General features: G+C 44.8%; 1 pseudogene; it reads left to right on the top strand.

The window, feature by feature from the left end:
• The first annotated feature begins 485 nt into the window (after positions 1-485).
• The window catches only part of LOC148430843 (inactive pancreatic lipase-related protein 1-like), a 48,092-nt pseudogene continuing 29,249 nt past the window's right edge, over positions 486-19,328 (top strand).

The following is a 19,328-nucleotide window of genomic DNA, read 5'->3' as shown; positions in this document are numbered from 1 at the left end:
CCATTTGTGGGTGGTAACAGGGGCAGGACACTAATAACGGGGGCTTGGAGATGGGAATGCAGGCGTGCTGAGTATTTCAACGCCGTTTTAGAGGCGTGCATAATTAACAGGCAGCGTCATAGTACACGTCACTTGCCTTTTTCTTACACTGATTTCCTCGCAATGCTGCGGTAGGGTGAGGCTGCCTCAAGCATTTCGTTCACATCCGATAGTGGTCGATGTACCAATGTTTTAATACACTTCCTGGAGATGACGTGTTGCTGGTGGGTGGCTCTGCCTGTGTGATTGGGCGTACGCATACACAAAGTGGTCTTGTTTATGCCTAGGCGAGCGATCGCTTCGCGTGGCGTCACTTTGAAAAATTTGCATACACATCTAGCGTCCGGCTCTGAATCAGGCCCTGTCGCCTTTCATATAGTATCATATTTCACAGTGTATCCTACTTTTTGTTTGATCACCTTTTGTATGTTTTGTGCTCCCTGTAGATGTTACTTGTCTGGACCGTTGGTATCTTCTTCCTCGGTGCTGTGAAAGGTATAATAAATAATGTATATTTACTTTTATGTAGACTTTTGACATTTTAAATCTACAAAACAAGCCAGGCCTCCCAAACAGCTGACAATAAGATAATAACATTTATATATAATACATGCATCGATTTCCCACATCCAGCACTGACAGTAATTTATTTTCACATTTATTAAACATCCCTCCTCCCCAAACTCAATTAATAGTCCCCAAACAACCCCAGCATGAAGTGAGATGTCCATATCCGCATCCAGGAACCACACAGTGCCCTGAGATCACCCCATTCCTGGGCGACTGGAAACAGCTCAGACCTGATTCAGAGAGACACGCAAGTGGCCAATGTTTTACATATTTCCCAACATTGTTCATTTTAGAATCGGAACACCTGCGTGCCAAAGGCATGCTCGTATCGGAAAAAGGGGTGTGGTCTCATGGTGAATGGGGCGTGGCCTTGTGACGTGCCCCCGTTTACATCATCCTGGGGGTCCAGCACTATTGGAGATGCTGAGCTGCCCCCAGGCTGTGCGCATGGGATTGACACTATATAACATCACTAATACTATATAGCACCTCTAATACTATATAGCACCTCTAATACTATATAGTGCCTCTAATACTATATAGCATCTCTAATACTATATAGCACCTCTAATACTATATAGCATCACTAATACTATATAGCGCCTCTAATACTATATAGCGCCTCTAATACTATATAGCGCCTCTAATACTATATAGCGCCTCTAATACTATATAGCACCTCTAATACTATATAGCGCCTCTAATACTATATAGCATCTCTAATACTATATATAGCACCTCTAATACTATATAGCATCTCTAATACTATATAGCGCCTCTAATACTATATAGCACCTCTAATACTATATAGCGCCTCTAATACTATATAGCATCACTAATACTATATAGCATCACTAATACTATATTGCGCCTCTAATACTATATAGCATCTCTAATACTATATAGTGCCTCTAATACTATATACCGCCTCTAATACTATATAGCATCACTAATACTATATAGCACCTCTAATACTATATAGCGCCTCTAATACTATATAGCATCACTAATACTATATAGCGCCTCTAATACTATATAGCATCTCTAATACTATATAGCGCCTCTAATACTATATAGCACCTCTAATACTATATAGCGCCTCTAATACTATATAGCACCTCTAATACTATATAGCATCTCTAATACTATATAGCACCTCTAATATTATATAGCATCACTAATACTATATAGCGCCTCTAATACTATATAGCATCTCTAATACTATATAGCGCCTCTAATACTATATAGCATCACTAATACTATATAGCACCTCTAATACTATATAGCGCCTCTAATACTATATAGCGCCTCTAATACTATATAGCGTCTCTAATACTATATAGCGCCTCTAATACTATATAGCACCTCTAATACTATATAGCGCCTCTAATACTATATAGCATCACTAATACTATATAGCGCCTCTAATACTATATAGCATCTCTAATACTATATAGCTCCGCTAATACTATATAGCACCTCTAATACTATATAGCGCCTCTAATACTATATAGCGCCTCTAATACTATATAGCATCTCTAATACTATATAGCGCCTCTAATACTATATAGCATCTCTAATACTATATAGCGCCTCTAATACTATATAGCGCCTCTAATACTATATAGCATCTCTAACACTATATAGTGCCTCTAATACTATATAGCGCCTCTAATACTATATAGCATCTCTAATACTTTATAGCATCTCTAATACTATATAGCGCCTCTAATACTATAAAGCATCTCTAATACTATATAGCATCTCTAATACTATATAGCGCCTCTAATACTATATAGCATCTCTAATACTATATAGCGCCTCTAATACTATATAGCATCTCTAATACTTTATAGCGCCTCTAATACTATATAGCATCTCTAATACTATATAGCGCTTCTAATACTATATAGCGCCTCTAATACTATATAGCATCTCTAATACTATATAGCGCCTCTAATACTATATAGCATCTCTAATACTATATAGCGCCTCTAATACTATATAGCATCTCTAATACTATATAGCGCCTCTAATACTATATAGCATCTCTAATACAATATAGTGCCTCTAATACTATATAGCGCCTCTAGTCGTGCACTTCTTGCACTATTATTGGTTGTGCGCATGCAGAGCTGCAGCCCATGCGTCTGCCGGACGGCAGGACAGTATGGAAGTATGGTTATCAGTCTGCGCATATGTCCAGTCTAATTGCTCATGAGTCCTGATGGTTAAAGCAGAAACCCGCAGAATGAATCTGGATGCAGAGAAAGGCAATTTTAGTGGTCTCTTCATGGGCATGTCGCGGTCCGTGACTACGGCTTTTGCGGCAGTGCTACTGACACAGACGGCCATGTTCAGATGGAGATTCTGCACCTCCATAGGGCTGGTGTAAGCTCCGATGCTGTAACCACACCTACCTACTTTCTGGCAAGGGGCAGCAAGGTCTGCGTCAACATCACTGCAGGGGGCGTGGTCTAGCAATGGATGGGCAGTGCGGGGGGGGTGGTCTAGCAATGGGTGGGCAGTGCAGGGGGGCGTGGACTAGCAATGGGTGGGCAGTCAGGGGGCATGGTCTAGCAATAGGTGGGCAGTCAGGGGGCATGGTCTAGCAATGGATGGGCAGTGCGGGGGGGGTCTAGCAATGGGTGGACAGTGCAAGGGGGCGTGGTCTAGCAATGGGTGGGCAGTCAGGGGGCATGGTCTAGCAATGGATGGGCAGTGCGGGGGGGGTCTAGCAATGGGTGGGCAGTGCGGGGGGCGTGGTCTAGCAATGGGTGGGCAGTCAGGGGGCATGGTCTAGCAATAGGTGGGCAGTCAGGGGACATGGTCTAGCAATGGATGGGCAGTGCGGGGGGGTCTAGCAATGGGTGGGCAGTGCGGGGGGGCGTGGACTAGCAATGGGTGGGCAGTCAGGGGGCATGGTCTAGCAATAGGTGGGCAGTCAGGGGGCATGGTCTAGCAATGGATGGGCAGTGCGGGGGGGGTCTAGCAATGGGTGGGCAGTGCGGGGGGCGTGGTCTAGCAATGGGTGGGCAGTCAGGGGGCATGGTCTAGCAATGGATGGGCAGTGCGGGGGTGGTCTAGCAATGGGTGGGCAGTGCGGGGGTGTGTGGTCTAGCAATAGGTGGCTAGTCAGGGGGCATGGTCTAGCAATGGGTGGGCAGTGTGGGGGTGTGTGGTCTAGCAATGGGTGGGCAGTGTGGGGGTGTGTGGTCTAGCAATGGGTGGGCAGTGTGGGGGTGTGTGGTCTAGCAATGGGTGGGCAGTGTGGGGTTGTGTGGTCTAGCAATGGGTGGGCAGTGTGGGGGGGCGTGGTCTAGCAATGGGTGGGCAGTGTGGGGGTGTGTGGTCTAGCAATGGGTGGGCAGTGTGGGGGTCTGTGGTCTAGCAATGGGTGGGCAGTGTGTGGGTGTGTGGTCTAGCAATGGGTGGGCAGTGCAGGTGGTGTGGTCTAGCAATGGGTGGGCAGTGTGGGGGTGTGTGGTCTAGCAATGGGTGGGCAGTGTGGGGGTGTGTGGTTTAGCAATGGGTGGGCAGTGTGGGGGTGTGTGGTCTAGCAATGGGTGGGCAGTGTGGGGGTGTGTGGTCTAGCAATGGGTGGGCACTCTGGGGGGGGCCAGTTGGCTCAATCGCGTGAGCCGATATAACTGTTACTGTACAGCATGGAATGGAGCTACGATGACGCCATTCTGCACAAATAGCATCATCTGCCCTCCCGCACTGCCCACATTTGCTCAGCTAATCCTCGCTGTGCTTATTATGACGCACCATTGGTTACAGCCGTACTTGCCTACTCTTCCGGGTTGCCAGGAGCGGCACACAATTTTTGGGAGCCTCCTGACCATTTCGCGAGAGTAGGCAAGTACGGCTATAACCATGGTGCATCATAATACGCATTAGCGCCATAGCTGGTGGGTGTCTCTGTACGAATCCCATTGGCTGCTTCATTAGCATAGAGATGAGGTCGCGGCTGGAATAGCGCGCACCTCTGTATCGGGCTCTTACTCAGGTAAATTGTATATAGACTGTAATCACTGTGTACAGAAATGATCTGTGTATGAATTTACAGGACATCATTTACACAATGACAGCAATAATACAGTATTACTAAGTGTAACACTCTCAGGGGTCTATTTACTAAAGAGCGGGTTTATAGAAGTGGAGATGTTGTCCATAGCAACCAATTAGATTCTAGATATTATCTTCTATAAGGTGCTAGATACATAAGTAGTGCATAATGGTGGGTTTCGTTCTGATTGAAATGAATAGTTACACATGTGATCATTTCAGTGAGTACAAATGAACACACTATATTTACAAGTAACGAACAAACAAACAATTTACATACAAAGTATACAGTATACTCAACGTTTGTCTAGGTATTCAGATGACACCAGTAGTTCATCATCTTCAACATAAGATGTACTTCATCTTCATCTTCATCTGGGGAGCCCTCGTTTCAATAATGCCCAGACAGTTCAATATACATTGCAGGCACCCTACTGCAGTCTCAGGTCCATACACGAGCCAAAGAGCCTTTGTCTATGTCCTGATTTATATACCATAATATGAGTGTTGGCTTTCCAGATATTAGTCACATATTGGGTACCAAGCACTGATTGGTGCAACATAGCATGGACCATTCTTACCTCTTGCACATGCTCTGTAAGCACTAACATATACTACCAGACAAAGAAATACAGTAATGACGTGTCCTAATGTCTGGAGATAAACTCTCAAAGCCCCTTTGTGTAGAATAACCCAGTAACCCATAATGCTTAGCATCTCTACACATCTTACAATGGTCACCCCACTGGAATGTGGCTATCTGCCTACTGATAACACCATATAAGCTATGGATGGCTCATTATACATCTCAGATAGTGATAGGTACAAGTTAGGCCCATCAATTTATGTCTTGTTTGACCTCAAAAGGTTGAATCTGACCATTATGCTTAGACTGCAACTACAATCTCTTTTCAAACCTTAATGGGGCCCAGCACAGGTTATGTGTTACACCTTATATTCCTATGTAGAAATTAATTATTTATCCCACTGGTTACAAGTAGAATCCAATTGGTTGCAGTTTAGTAAATAGACCCCCTCAGTGTCCGGCTCTCACATACAGCACAGGTAATAATGATGATACGTGTGACTTGTCCTGATCCGCAGGTGCTGAGGTTTGTTTCGACAGACTAGGCTGCTTTTCCGATGACCAACCTTATTCCGGTACTGTAGAGCGACCCTTTGCAAAATTACCATGGAGCCCTGAGGAAATAAACACACGTTTCCTGCTGTACACCAGGGATAACCCAGACAGCTATCAGGTGAGACTCCCTCACAGCCAGGTAATGGGCCATTAGCATTCTTATAAGGACATATTTATATATTTATGCAATTTAGCCCATTTAAAGATGATCTTTTATCGCTGCCATTTGTGCAGAGAGTTGTTGAAGCTTTTGGGGGAATTTTCCATAAAACCCCACCGGGGACGCTGCATCCGAAAAGATGTCCCAGCACAGGCACAAAAGTCTGGTGACAGATGCAGCTCCTGTATCCTTATAAATACAGCGAATGGCGCGCTTAATCCGTAGCAGATCGCGAAAGGCGGGAGCTGCCGAACTAGCGAGGTCACCACTTACCTCTTGTTAAAATGAATGACGTTATCCCAGTCAGCGCTCACCTACCTTATACTGTGTATATAAATGTGATTATGTTAAACAAGTGGACACAGGTATCAGACTAGTATTAACAATTTAATAAGAAAATCAATGATAATGCAAATACATATTAATAAATAGGTTATAATACATGGCTGTGTTAATATTGACAAATTAATAAGCAGTAAATAGTAACTAACTAAAAATGCAATTTCATACAAATAAACACGTAATGTACAGTATACAGAATGAGTGGAAGTACAGTATACCACATCAACCTCGACCTGGCCACATTTACATATAAGGTAGGTGAGCGCTGGCTGGGGAAACGCAGTGACCACGTAATTCCTGTATGCTTACACTACCAGGTTGGGCTGGCAGCTGCGCAGCCTAATCCTGCGCATTGCAGAAACTGCGCTCAGTTATTAATTTCTGAAACAAATTCGCTAATTTCTGAAACTAGATCTGTTTATGGTTACGGTGCAGGTTACGGTGCAGGTTACGGTGCAGCTTGCTGGTTGCACCTGCGCAGTAGTGTTTCTGGACAGAGGCTTGGCAGGTCCTTGTGCTCGCCAGCTCAATCTAATCTGATAGAGACAGTGCTGCTGCTGCTTTCCATAAAAAAATGCCAGAAATGGGGGGGGTGGGGGCGCTGTAGGAACGGGCCCCTCCCTTTCTGCCAAGTGTCCAGTCCCGGCAGTCCCCCCCTGATAGTGGCCCTCGGTGCATTATGGGAGTGCCAGTGATGCAGCTGCATTCTCAGCCGCAGAGCAGCAGCCACAGAGGCCATGTTTACTCGCAGTTGAGAAGGAGACACTGAGTCTACCATAGGCAGGTGCAAGGGTCAGTGGTGAACGCGATGGTGCGGCCAATGGTGGGGCTTTTGGAAACCACCGGTGGAGTTGCACCTTCCACAGGCAGTGAAAGTGGGCGCCCCAGGGATTGGACTGCCCGGTACACACTAGTGCACAAGGAGAAGGCTGATACTAGCATTTCCATATTACACCAATGCAACTCCACAAAAAGTTACATCTGCCCCACCTGCAGCGCAGCACGGTGTTACCAAGGTGCACGGAAAGTGGCCCCCAATTCAGAATCAGGCCTAATATGCGCCATTGATAAATCAGGCCTAATATGCGCCATTGATAAATCAGGCCTAATATGCGCCATTGATAAATCAGGCCTAATATGCGCCATTGATAAATCAGGCCTAATATGCGCCATTGGTAAATCAGGCCTAATATGGGCCATTGATGAATCAGGCCTAATATGGGCCATTGATGAATCAGGCCTAATATGCGCCACTGATACATCAGGCCTAATATGCGCCATTGATAAATCAGGCCTAATATGCTCCATTGATAAATCAGATCTAATATGCACCATTGATAAATCAGGCCTAATATGCGCCACTGATAGATCAGGCCTAATATGGGCCACTGATAGATCAGGCCTAATATGCGCAATTGATAAATCACGCCTAATATGCGCCATTGATAAATCAGGCCTAATATGGGCCATTGATAGATCAGGCCTAATATGCGCCATTGATAAATCAGATCTAATATGCGCCATCGATAAATCAGGCCAAATATGCGCCATTGATAAATCAGGCCTAATATGTGCCATTGAGAAATCAGGCCTAATATGCGCCACTGATAGATCAGGCCTAATATGCGCCATTGATAAATCAGATCTAATATGCGCCATTGATAGATCAGGCCTAATATGCGCCATTGATAAATCAGGGCTAATATGCGCCATTGATAGATCAGGCCTAATATGCGCCATTGATAAATCAGGCCTAATATGTGCCATTGATAAATCAGGCCAAATATGCGCCATTGATAAATCAGGCCTAATATGTGCCATTGAGAAATCAGGCCTAATATGCGCCACTGATAGATCAGGCCTAATATGCGCCATTGATAAATCAGATCTAATATGCGCCATTGATAGATCAGGCCTAATATGCGCCATTGATAAATCAGGGCTAATATGCGCCATTGATAGATCAGGCCTAATATGCGCCATTGATAAATCAGGCCTAATATGTGCCATTGATAAATCAGGCCAAATATGCGCCATTGATAAATCAGATCTAATATGCGCCATTGATAAATCAGGCCTAGAATGTATTAAGGTGCCATAAATAGATTCAGTAAATATCGTCATTGTCATTATGGGGAAACTCTCAGGAACATGACGTGTTGAGGATACGTAGTTATCACTGATGGTTCCTTACCAGCTGCTGAACAAAGAAGAACATGTCTGTATTAGGGGTGAGCGGGTTCGGATTTCTGAAATCCGAACCCCCCCGAGCCTCCCGATCCGAGTCCGATCCGAATCAGGCTCGACTTTTCCCGCCTGACTCGGATCTGAAATCGAGGCAAAACGTCATCATCCCGCCTTCCGAGTCTCGCGGGTTTTGGATCCTATATAAGGTACCCGCGTCGGCGCCATTTTCTCACTCGGCTGTGGACAGTGAAGAGGGAGGGTGGGAGTTAGGGCTGTGTAGTGTAGTGTAGTGTAGTGCTGCTGTTGACCACTACTTCAAAGTCCTTAGGGGCTGGCTGTGTTGTGCTGTGCTGCTGTTGTTAATAGGGGCTGTGTCCACTACTTCAAAGTCCATAGGGGCTGGCTGGACTGTGTTGTGCAGTCAGTTCTCCATAGGGGCTGTGTCCACTCCAAAGTCCTGTGCAGTGTCCCAGTCCTAAAGGGGTGCTGTAGTGTTGTCCAGGGGGTGCTCTGTCCATCAGGGGTGCTCCCCCCAAGTGCTAAAAAAATAATATATTTTCTGTGTTTGTGAATTGTGTGCGCAGTAGCCGCACGTGCATCAACAAAGTAGTGCCAAGCGTGCGCCTGTGTCATAAGTAAAGGGCCGGCTGGCTTGACCGTTAAGGGTGCTGTAACCCCCGAAAGTACACTCCAGTCCAAACCAAAAAAAAATTATTTTCTGTGTTTGTGAATTGTGTGCGCAGTAGCCGCACGTGCATCAACAAAGTAGTGCCAAGCGTGCGCCTGTGTCATAAGTAAAGGGCCGGCTGGCTTGACCGTTAAGGGTGCTGTAACCCCCGAAAGTACACTCCAGTCCAAACCAAAAAAAAAATTATTTTCTGTGTTTGTGAATTGTGTGCGCAGTAGCCGCATGTGCATCAACAAAGTAGTGCCAAGCGTGCGCCTGTGTCATAAGTAAAGGGCCGGCTGGCTTGACCGTTAAAGGGTGCTGTAACCCCCAAAGTACACTCCAGTCCAAACCAAAAAAAAAATTATTTTCTGTGTTTGTGAATTGTGTGCGCAGTAGCCGCACGTGCATCAACAAAGTAGTGCCAAGCGTGCGCCTGTGTCATAAGTAAAGGGCCGGCTGGCTTGACCGTTAAGGGTGCTGTAACCCCCGAAAGTACACTCCAGTCCAAACCAAAAAAAAAATTATTTTCTGTGTTTGTGAATTGTGTGCGCAGTAGCCGCACGTGCATCAACAAAGTAGTGCCAAGCGTGCGCCTGTGTCATAAGTAAAGGGCCGGCTGGCTTGACCGTTAAAGGGTGCTGTAACCCCCAAAGTACACTCCAGTCCAAACCAAAAAAAAATTATTTTCTGTGTTTGTGAATTGTGTGCGCAGTAGCCGCACGTTCATCAACAAAGTAGTGCCAAGCGTGCGCCTGTGTCATAAGTAAAGGGCCGGCTGGCTTGACCGTTAAGGGTGCTGTAACCCCCGAAAGTACACTCCAGTCCAAACCAAAAAAAAAATTATTTTCTGTGTTTGTGAATTGTGTGCGCAGTAGCCGCACGTGCATCAACAAAGTAGTGCCAAGTGTGCGCCTGTGTCATAAGTAAAGGGCCGGCTGGCTTGACTGTTAAAGGGTGCTGTAACCCTCGAAAGTACACTCCAGTCCAAACCAAAAAAAAAATTATTTTCTGTGTTTGTGAATTGTGTGCGCAGTAGCCGCACGTGCATCAACAAAGTAGTGCCAAGCGTGCGCCTGTGTCATAAGTAAAGGGCCGGCTGGCTTGACCGTTAAAGGGTGCTGTAACCCCCAAAGTACACTCCAGTCCAAACCAAAAAAAAAATTATTTTCTGTGTTTGTGAATTGTGTGCGCAGTAGCCGCACGTGCATCAACAAAGTAGTGCCAAGTGTGCGCCTGTGTCATAAGTAAAGGGCCGGCTGGCTTGACCGTTAAAGGGTGCTGTAACCCCCGAAAGTACAGTCCAGTCCAAATCAAAAAAAAAATTATTTTCTGTGTTTGTGAATTGTGTGCGCAGTAGCCGCACGTGCATCAACAAAGTAGTGCCAAGCGTGCGCCTGTGTCATAAGTAAAGGGCCGGCTGGCTTGACCGTTAAAGGGTGCTGTAACCCCCAAAGTACACTCCAGTCCAAACCAAAAAATAAATTATTTTCTGTGTTTGTGAATTGTGTGCGCAGTAGCCGCACGTGCATCAACAAAGTAGTGCCAAGCGTGCGCCTGTGTCCCATAAGTAAAGAGCCGGCTGGCTCATTTCTTAAAGGGTGGTGTAACCCACAAAGTGCACTACTCTCCAGCAAAAATAAAAAAATATTTTCCGTGTTTGTGTGCGCTTTAGCCGCACGTATATATATCAATATAACATAAATGGAGGACCAAACTTTCTCCGATAAAAATAAAATAGGGAAAGATCAAGAACCACTTCCTCCTAGTGCTGTTGCTGCTGCTGGGAGTTGTTCATCATCCCAGAGAGGAAGTAGGAACATCACTACTTTTACTAAACAATTGACCCTCCAACAGTCCCTAGCGATGAGGATGAAGTACGACAGCAGTCATCCTGAAGCAAAACATATAACTGAGGCCTTGACTGCTATGTTGGTGTTAGACGTGCGTCCGGTATCCGACATTAGTGCAGTGGGATTTAGACAATTGATGGAGGTAGTGTGTCCTCGGTTCCAAATCCCATCTAGATTCCACCTGCATCCTCAAAGCAGCAGCGACAAGCGTGCGTCTGTCTGTTAAAGGGTGGTGACACCCTCAAAGTGTGCTACACAAACAATTAAAATATTGTTCTTTTTTTTTCTGTCTTTGTGAATTGTGTGGGCTGTAGCCGCACCTGCATCCTTAAAGCAGCAGCGACAAGCGTGCGTCTGTCTGTTAAAGGGTGGTGTAACCCTCAAAGTGTGCTCCACAAACAATAAAAATATTCTTTTTTTTTTTCTGTCTTTGTGAATTGTGTGGGCTGTAGCCGCACTTGAATCCTCAAAGCAGCAGCGACAAGCGTGTGCGTCTGTCTGTTAAAGGATTACATCGGTGACAGCATCCAAGTAGGCATGTCAGACAGTCCGTACCTGTACTGGCAGGAAAAAGAAGCAATTTGGAGGTCCCTGTACAAACTGGCTCTATTTTACCTGAGTTGCCCCCCCTCCAGTGTGTACTCCGAAAGAGTGTTTAGTGCAGCCGGGAACCTTGTCAGCGAAAGGCGTAGGAGGTTGCTTCCACAAAATGTGGAGAAGATGATGTTCATAAAATGAATTATCAACTCTTCCAGGGAGACCAGCCTCCAGAACGTACAGAGGGACCTGTGGTTCCAGCAGGGACGAATTAATACTCTGTGAGGATGAGGATGTACACACTGAAGAGGGTGAGGAATCGGTGGATGAGGAGGATGAGGATGACATCTTGCCTCCGTAGAGCCAGTTTGTGCAGGGACAGATAAATTGCCAGCTTGTTTTGTGGGGGCCCAAACGAACCAATCATTTCAGCCACAGTTGTGTGGCAGACCCTGGCGCTGAAATGATTGGTTTGTTAAAGTGTGCATGTCCTGTTTATACAACATAAGGGTGGGTGGGAGGGCCCAAGGACAATTCCGTCTTGCACCTCTTTTTTTTCTTTGCATTATGTACAGTTTGGGGCCTAGTTTTTCAATGCCATCCTGTCTGCCACTGCAGTGTCACGCCTAGATGGGTCACGTGTTTGTGCCGCCCACTCGTGTCGCTTAGCATAGTCATCCAGCTACCTCGGTGCAACCTTTTGGACATAAAAACACTATTGTGAGGTGTGAGGTATTCAGAATAGACTGGAAATGAGTGGAAATTAAGGTTATTGAGGTTAATAATAGCATAGGAGCAGAAAAACCTACAAATTCTGTGATTTTAGCTGTTTTTATGCTTTTTTTCAAAAAAATACAGATCCAAAACACAAAACCCAGAACCCAAAACACGGAAGGGTGGTTTTGGCAAAACCAATCCAGATCCAAAACACAAAGAAAGATCCAGATCCAAAACCAAAACACAAAACACGAAAAGTGGCCGGTGCACACCCCTAGTCTGTATTTATGTTTCCTGTTACCACATTAAATGAACCTGTATAATAACCTAACGCTGCTTCTCCCTTCTCCAGGTGATCAGCGCTACTGACCCCTCTACCATCACCTCATCCAATTTCCGTACCACCAGGAACACCCGCTTCATTATCCACGGCTTCATTTCAAGCGGAGAGGACAGCTGGCTGTCTGACATGTGCAGGGTACGGACTGTAGGGGTCCCGGGATCTGAGACTTCAGATGTGACTAAGGATATTACATACAGTACAATAACACTTTATCGTAACGTTCTAACGCCATCTGTGTACTCACTATTACACACAATATACAGTATGTACTACAATATACCGTATGTCACTAACACCAGCAGTCACTCAGTACAGACGTGTCCTGTTGCATCCTTGCTAATCATGCTACAAACATGCACACACATTGCGCCATGTGATTAGCCGTGGACGCGTGCGCTACGCTATGCCATGCATGCTGCATTTGCACCATGCAATCCTAAGGAGTCTCGGGTGCGAACACCGCACATGTACCTGCTCACGGGTACACATATCACGCCATGCATGGTGCGATTTTTTGCAAAAGCGGCAAAGATGCAAGAGGACACATCTGTAGCATACAGGCTAGACAGGGGTATAAATAGTCTTGTAGATTGAAAGCTCTTGTGCCAACAATCCTCACACACAAGCAGCGTATCTGTAATACTATACACAATAATGGACGTATATAGCACAGGGCAGGACGAGCAATTGATAATAATATATTATATGTTTATGTTTTTATCCAGACACTGTTCCAGGTTGAAGACTCGAACTGCATCGCTGTGGACTGGAGCGGAGGTTCGCACACTATGTACACACAGGCCTCTAATAACATCCGTGTGGTGGGGGCAGAAGTGGCCTATTTTGTAGACATCCTCTCGGTAAGGATCCCCAGATATATGATGGTGTTTTATGTCTCTGACTAGAGTCTGTCTTCATAGTCTTAGAGGTATATTTACTAAAGTGAGCGTTTTATAAGTGGAGATGTTGCCCATAGTAACTAGAGATGAGCGGGTTCGGATTTTTCCACCAAATTTGGATATTTCCCGCCAAAAATCGGGTCTCAGAAAGAGGCAAAATGTCATCCTTCATGGACAAACATCATCATTCCTGGACTTTTGTCCAGGAATAATGATGTTTGTCCATGAAAGATGACGTTTTGCCTTTTTCTGAGACCCGGTATTTGTCGGGAAAAATCATAATTTGGCAGGAAAATATGAACTAATCTGAACCCCCTCATCTCTAATAGTAACCAATCAGATTCTACTTAACATTAACTAGCACCTTTTAGAAGATAATATCATTTTTTTTTTGCTCCAAAAATAAGTTTATATGATTCAATAAATTATTATCAATACTATAATTTTAATAACAATATAAAATCATATTTCATCAAGAGGGTGTGATCAGCATGTACAGTATGTGGGGATCTAAGTCAGTGAAGATGGCGTGTGTGTGTAGTGATTTCTACAACCATATTTTCAAGGGGAAATTTCTACAGTATGTCAATAAGAAATTGCTACACGCCATCTTCACTGACTTAGATCCCCACATACTGTACATGCTGATCACACCCTCTTGATGAAATATGATTTTATTCTAAAAAGTTTTATAGTTATTAAAATTATATTATTGAATCATATAAACTTATTTGTGGAGGAAATAAAAAATGTTTACACTGGGATTCAAACCCTACCACTATGCTATAACACCTACAGGTGAAAGCTGTAGTCTTTTACCTCGTACATAGTGAAAGAAACTGTAAGTGACAGCTTCTGTTGTAGAGTTCGAGTTCCAGCTAGAAATATAGCAACAGTTATTTTTCAACATATGAAATATTGAGCCATGTTTCCAAGCGCTATTTTCTCTGGCATTTATCTCAAATGTAATATTATGGCTCAGTTTATGAAATATGGAGCCATATTTTCAAGGGAGAATTTCTACAGTATGTCACTAAGAAATCACTACACACACACAGACAGGCCGTCCTCACTGACTCAGATCCCCACACACACACACACACACACACACACACACACACACACACACACACACAGAGGCCGTCCTCACTGACTCAGATCCCCACACACACACACACACACACACACACACACACACACACAGAGGCCGTCCTCACTGACTCAGATCCCCCCACACACACACACACACACACACACAGAGGCCGTCCTCACTGACTCAGATCCACACACACACACACACACACACACACACAGAGGCCGTCCTCACTGACTCAGATCCCCACACACTGTACACGCTGTTCACACTGCTGGTTACTGTTTACATTGCTGCTCACACTGCTGGTTACCAGTTAAGTTGTTGGTACTGATTATGGTGCTGGTCATACTACTGGTTACTGGCTAAGGTGCTGGTTACTGGTTATGATACTAGTTACACTGGAGGTTACTGTGATAGCCATGCTGCTAGTTACTGGTCATGGTGCTGGTCACACTGCTGGTTACTGGTTAGGATGTTGCTCCCACTTCTGGTTTCTTTGTAAGTTGCTGGTTACCGGTTACAATGCTGGTCTTACTGTTTGTGCAGTATTTGTGGACTACATGCAAAAGCAGCCAGTATTTACCCCACATGTAAAATTTTTTATGTATTTACACCGCTTGCATCCAGTGATGTTCTCCATGCGTCCGGTCTGGTGATATCCCATACTGCACTGGGACCCGATCACCTGATGACCCGGCCGCAGTGCACTATGGGAGACCAGCTGACCGGAGGGGAGACATCTCCGGAGGCCCGATCACCGGTCCCTGGAGTCAGGTAAGTAAAATTTTTTTTGACAATTTTTTTTCTTTTGTTTACAGTAATCAGCTTGCGGACTGTTTAGACCACACAGCTGATTACTGGGACTGACTCCCGGCTCTGCTCTCCCCGTTAGAGTAGGGCAGGAGGCCGGTAATTGGGGGAGACCCTGGATAACGCCACCTCCAGGTTGCGTTATTATCACAGGGCTTTCCCAGATATTTTTTTACAATTTATTTTTAGTAACTTTGGTTGAATCACATTTCCCATTACAATTATGGGAAATGCGATCTGCTTACTAAAAATAAGTGATACTTAGGGGTTGGAGTAGAATTCTACTCCAATTGCCCTGTAATAACTATAGGTGATACTAAAATAATGTGAAAAGGGTGTGAAAACACAAAGCAGCCTTTATCACTTTATTTTAGTCAAAATAATGTTAATAAATAGAGTCCATAATCTCCTCCTCCTCCACATGTAGAAAGTTCTCTCTACCAATATTGTCCTCTTTCTCCTCCATATACAGCAAGTTCTCTCTCCACCCTTATTCTCCTCCTCCTCCGCATATAGCAAGTTCCCTCTCCACCTTTATTCTCCTCCTCCTCCACATATAGCAAGTTCCCTCTCCACCTTTATTCTCCTCCTCCTCCACATATAGCAAGTTCCCTCTCCACCTTTATTCTCCTCCTCCTCCACATATAGCAAGTTCCCTCTCCACCTTTATTCTCCTCCTCCTCCACATATAGCAAGATCTCGTTCTACCCATTTTGTCCTCCTACTTCGCATATAGAAAGATTTGTCTCCCCCATTCTCTCCTCCATCTCTGCTTATATCAAGTTCCTCCTCCTCCACATGTAGAAAGTTCTCTCTACCAATATTGTCCTCTTTCTCCTCCATATACAGCAAGTTCTCTCTCCACCCTTATTCTCCTCCTCCTCCGCATATAGCAAGTTCCCTCTCCACCTTTATTCTCCTCCTCCTCCACATATAGCAAGTTCCCTCTCCACCTTTATTCTCCTCCTCCTCCACATATAGCAAGTTCCCTCTCCACCTTTATTCTCCTCCTCCTCCACATATAGCAAGTTCCCTCTCCACCTTTATTCTCCTCCTCCTCCACATATAGCAAGATCTCGTTCTACCCATTTTGTCCTCCTACTTCGCATATAGAAAGATTTGTCTCCCCCATTCTCTCCTCCATCTCTGCTTATATCAAGTTCTCTCTCCACCCATATTCTCCTCCTACTCCACATACAGCAATTTCTCTCTCCACCCATATTCTCCTCCTACTCCGCATACAGTACAGCAAGTTCTCTCTCCACCTATATTCTCCTTCTACTCCATATACAGCAAGTTCTCTCTCCACCCATATTCTCCTCCTCCGCATACAGTATAGCAAGTTCTTTCTCCACCCATATTCTCCTCCTCCGCATACAGTACAGCAAGTTCTCTCTTCACCCATATTCTCCTTCTACTCCATATACAGCAAGTTCTCTCTCCACCCATATTATTCTTCTCCTCCTTCGCATATAACATGCTTTCTCTCCAGTCATATTCTCCATCTCCTCTGCATATGGCAAGTTCCCTCTCCAGTCATATTCCCCATCTCCTCTGCATATGGCAAGTTCTCTCTCCAGTCATATTCTCCATCTCCTCTGCATATGGCAAGTTCCCACTCCACACTTACTCTCCTCCTCCTCCACATATAGCAAGATCTCGTTCTACCAATTTTTTCCTACTTCTCATATAGCAAGATTTGTCTACCCCATTTTCTCCTCCATCTCTGCTTATATCAAGTTCTCTCTCCACCCATATTCTCCTCTGCATACAGTATAGCAAGTTCTTTCTCCACCTATATTCTCCTCCTCCTCCGCATACAGTATAGCAAGTTCTTTCTCCACCTATATTCTCCTCCTCCTCCTCCGCATACAGTACAGCAAGTTCTTTCTCCACCTATATTCTCCTCCTCCTCCGCATACAGTACAGCAAGTTCTCTCTCCACCTATATTCTCCTCCTCCGCATACAGTATAGCAAGTTCTCTCTCCACCTATATTCTCCTCCTCCGCATACAGTATAGCAAGTTCTCTCTCCACCTATATTCTCCTCCTCCGCATACAGTATAGCAAGTTCTCTCTCCACCTATATTCTCCTCCTCCGCATACAGTACAGCAAGTTCTCTCTCCACCTATATTCTCCTCCTCCGCATACAGTATAGCAAGTTCTCTCTCCACCTATATTCTCCTCCTCCGCATACAGTATAGCAAGTTCTCTCTCCACCTATATTCTCCTCCTCCTCCGCATACAGTATAGCAAGTTCTCTCTCCACCTATATTCTCCTCCTCCGCATACAGTACAGCAAGTTCTCTCTCCACCTATATTCTCCTCCTCCTCCGCATACAGTATAGCAAGTTCTTTCTCCACCTATATTCTCCTCCTCCGCATACAGTATAGCAAGTTCTCTCTCCACCTATATTCTCCTCCTCCTCCGCATACAGTATAGCAAGTTCTCTCTCCACCTATATTCTCCTCCTCCGCATACAGTACAGCAAGTTCTCTCTTCACCCATATTATTCTCCTCCTCCTCCGCATATAACATGCTTTCTCTCCAGTCATATTCTCCATCTCCTCTGCATATGGCAAGTTCCCTCTCCACACTTACTCTCCTCCTCCTCCACATATAGCAAGATCTCGTTCTACCAATTTTTTCCTACTTCTCATATAGCAAGATTTGTCTACCCCATTTTCTCCTCCATCTCTGCTTATATCAAGTTCTCTCTCCACCCATATTCTCCTCCGCATACAGTATAGCAAGTTCTCTCTCCACCTATATTCTCCACCTTCTCCGCATACAGTATAGCAAGTTCTTTCTCCACCTATATTCTCCTCCTCCGCATACAGTATAGCAAGTTCTCTCTCCACCTATATTCTCCTCCTCCGCATACAGTATAGCAAGTTCTCTCTCCACCTATATTCTCCTCCTCCTCCGCATACAGAATAGCAAGTTCTCTCTCCACCTATATTCTCCTCCTCCGCATACAGTATAGCAAGTTCTTTCTCCACCTATATTCTCCTCCTCCGCATACAGTACAGCAAGTTCTCTCTTCACCCATATTCTCCTTCTACTCCATATACAGCAAATTCTCTCTCCACCCATATTATTCTTCTCCTCCTTCGCATATTACATGCTTTCTCTCCAGTCATATTCTCCATCTCCTCTGCATATGGCAAGTTCCCTCTCCACACTTACTCTCCTCCTTCTCCACATATAGCAAGATCTCGTTCTACCAATTTTTTCCTACTTCTCATATAGCAAGATTTGTCTACCCCATTTTCTCCTCCATCTCTGCTTATATCATGTTCTCTCTCCACCCATATTCTCTTTGCATGTAGCAAGTTCTCTCTCTGCCCATATTCTCCTCCTCTGCATGTAGAAATTCTCTATCCACCCATATTCTGCTCCTACTTTGCATATAGCAAGTTCTCTCTCCAACTATACTCTCCTCTTCCTGCCCTGTATATAATAAGTTCCTTCCACCCATAGTCTCCTCCTCCTCCACATATAGCAAGTTCTCTTTCTGCCCATTATTTCCTCCTAATCCACATATAGCAAGATTTTTCTCCCCCATTTTCTCCTCCATCTCTGCTTATAGCAAGTTCTCTCTCCACCCATATTCTCCTCCTCCCCATATAGCATGTTCTCTCCCCATCAATATTCTACACTACTCTGCATAAAGCAAGTTCTCTCTCCACCCATATTCTCCTCCTACTCTGCATATAACAAGTTCTCTCTCCACCCATATTCTCCTCCTACTCCGTATACAGCAAGTTGTCTCTCCACCCATATTCTCCTATTCCTCCCATGTATATAACAAGTTCTCTCTCCACCCATATTCTCCTTGCATGTACTGTAGCAAGTTCTCTCTCCACCCATATTCTCCTCTTCCCCATAAGG

This window comes from Taudactylus pleione, unplaced genomic scaffold (genome assembly GCF_031769625.1).
Source record: "Taudactylus pleione unplaced genomic scaffold, aTauple2 ptg003137l, whole genome shotgun sequence".
NCBI classification, from domain to species: Eukaryota; Metazoa; Chordata; class Amphibia; order Anura; family Myobatrachidae; genus Taudactylus; species Taudactylus pleione.
This window is presented reverse-complemented; position numbering and strand designations above follow the sequence as displayed.